The 2,373-nt window shown below is 39.1% G+C and overlaps 1 protein-coding gene across 1 annotated transcript in view; it reads right to left on the bottom strand.

Annotated features, from left to right (window-relative positions):
• Positions 1-2,007, bottom strand: part of LOC118403077 (TGF-beta receptor type-2-like) — a 51,019-nt gene extending 49,012 nt beyond the window's left edge. The window contains exon 1 of the mRNA XM_035801518.1: positions 1,783-2,007. The gene's annotated coding sequence lies outside the window, so the exon portion shown is untranslated. The remainder of the gene's footprint in view (positions 1-1,782) is intronic.
• Between the last annotated feature and the right edge of the window lie 366 nt (positions 2,008-2,373).

A 2,373-nucleotide genomic window follows, 5' to 3' on the forward strand; every position in this document is an offset into this window, starting at 1 on the left:
AAATTAAAAGTTTTGCTGCAGTATCTTAGGCAGCCACTAGGGTGCCCATTATCGAACTTGACCTTTGTTTTTCTAACCCCCATCCACCTAACAAATATAATCAGGATCCATTCAAGGGTTCTCGAGTTATCTTGCATACAGACAAACGCACTTACATACAAATCCCGCTACAGCACCGTAGGTAAGAGCCAGGTAAACCATTTTCGCACTTGACCTTCCTCTTCAAAACCGCTACACACCTACCAAGTTTCGTGAAAATCGCCCGGCTAGATTTTGACTTATGCTGCCCAAAACAAACCGCAAAAAACATACCAAGCTCGCTGCAGTACCGTAGGAAAACGCCAGGTAAACCGTTTTCAAACTTGGCATTCCTTTCGACAACCGCTACACACCTACCAAAAATCACAAAGTTCCATCCACAATTTCTCGAGTTATATGCTGTTGACCTACATACAGACCCAAATCGACAAAAACATACTCTTCTTGGCGAAGAGAATAAAAAGGCCAGTCGCTCACTTTCAGATGTTCCCCCTGGCTTGTAATTCGATGATTATCACTAAAACGTTACAAAAATGTACATAATAGTGACTTGAAAAGATCCACGTGCAGTTTTTACCTCCATGAAATGTCATGGAGGTTATATTTTACCCTGCGTTTGTGTGTCTGTCTGTTTGTCTGTCTGTCTGTCAACAAGATAACTCAAGAATGGCTGGATGGATTAGTTTCATACTTGGTGTGTTGGTGGGGTGCGATGAAAGCTGGAAGTGATTAGATTTTGGGCCCCCTAGCGGCTATCCTTGGTACTGCAGCGCAACTTCCGGTTTTGCTATCTCGTGTTCTGAACAAGATATGGTCCCAATTTTTGATATGTTAGATAGCTATTGTGCTCAGGAATAAGTGACATAAGTTTGGGCCCCCTAGCGTCTAGTTTAGGGATAGCAGGGGCATTTTTGTCAAAATCTTCTGAAGTGCATAACTCAAGAAGGAAACAATTGATTTTCATGATGTTTGGTATGTAGGTACCTTAGACTATATTATACAAGATAAAATACTAATTATGTAAAACTAGATTACATTTGCATAATTAATGAGCTTATTCTATCATAGCAGTGTTTTCTACGTATCTCTTGTACCGGACATGAAATGGTTTTGATATTTGGGTGGTAGATAGCTTTTAACGTCATGACAAAGTGGGGCAAGTTTCAGCCCCCTAACATTTAATTTTGGGGTTTTTAGGCACAGGCGTTTTTATCAAGACACTCCAAAGAGGATAACTATAGAAAGGAATAATGCATTGCCATCATTTTTGGCATGCAGGTAGGTTAGGCAAAGATGCTCATAATGATATACATTTTATGCAAATGAGGACTTGATTTGCATATTTAATGAGGAAATTGTACAATTCCATTGTTTTCAATAGCTGAACTTCAGTAAATGTAACACATGTAATTATGATAGGTGAAACATAAGCAGATACCAAATATGCAAATGAGGAACTGATTTGCATAATATATTCAAAAATAGCAAATCCGCATAAAGACTGATGATGGAAATTTTATACTTGTGACATGTGTACGTTAGTCAATAATTAACATCGCTTTGCATAAATTATGTAAATGGTAAGTAAGTCATTTGCATGAAATTTACAAAAGCTCCCAATTTTCATGGAGGTATGAGGTCGCCGAACTCTAGTTTAATTTTATTTTGAAATGCTGATGTTTTGTCGATTTACGTAGATAATTTCATTGATGTTTAACAAATTGCAATGAGGAAGACACCCACCTCAGACATTCATATGGTGATGTGCGTAGCACCAGCCGTTCAGTCGTGCCCTCAGCCTCTTGATTCTTGTTCAAATTCTGGTGACGGTGTAACGGCCATGACCCAAACGTTTCAACGGTACCACATGCCCGAATTTAACAAAGGAACCCCGGAACATCTTATAAGTCCATTGTATAAGTCCACAACAGGCGCCGCATTCCTTGACTACAAGTGGTATCCAAGTTTATGAAGCTACAGAGAGCAAATTCTGACACGACGTCGGTGTGTTTTGGTTGTCCACCATCTTGGAAATTTCCAAGTCTCGTACCCAGGACATTGTGAGATAACCTAAACTGGATAAGAGAAGAGAGAATAGCCAGGGTTCCAATTCCTTCGTCATCGTTTATAGCAAGCAGAAAATATATCTAAACATAGTAGGGCAGGTAGACTTTTATGTATGGCTCTTCTAAAATATTTGGTTCACCTATAAAAATTGTTCCCCGCAACAACTTCTTCCAAATGGAGTGAGTTAGTACGTTTTTATGAGATGACAATGAGCTTCATTACTCGTGCATTTCTACTGAGATACACTGAACTTGAACATGTTTCAGT

This window comes from Branchiostoma floridae, chromosome 16 (genome assembly GCF_000003815.2).
Source record: "Branchiostoma floridae strain S238N-H82 chromosome 16, Bfl_VNyyK, whole genome shotgun sequence".
NCBI lineage: Eukaryota > Metazoa > Chordata > Leptocardii > Amphioxiformes > Branchiostomatidae > Branchiostoma > Branchiostoma floridae.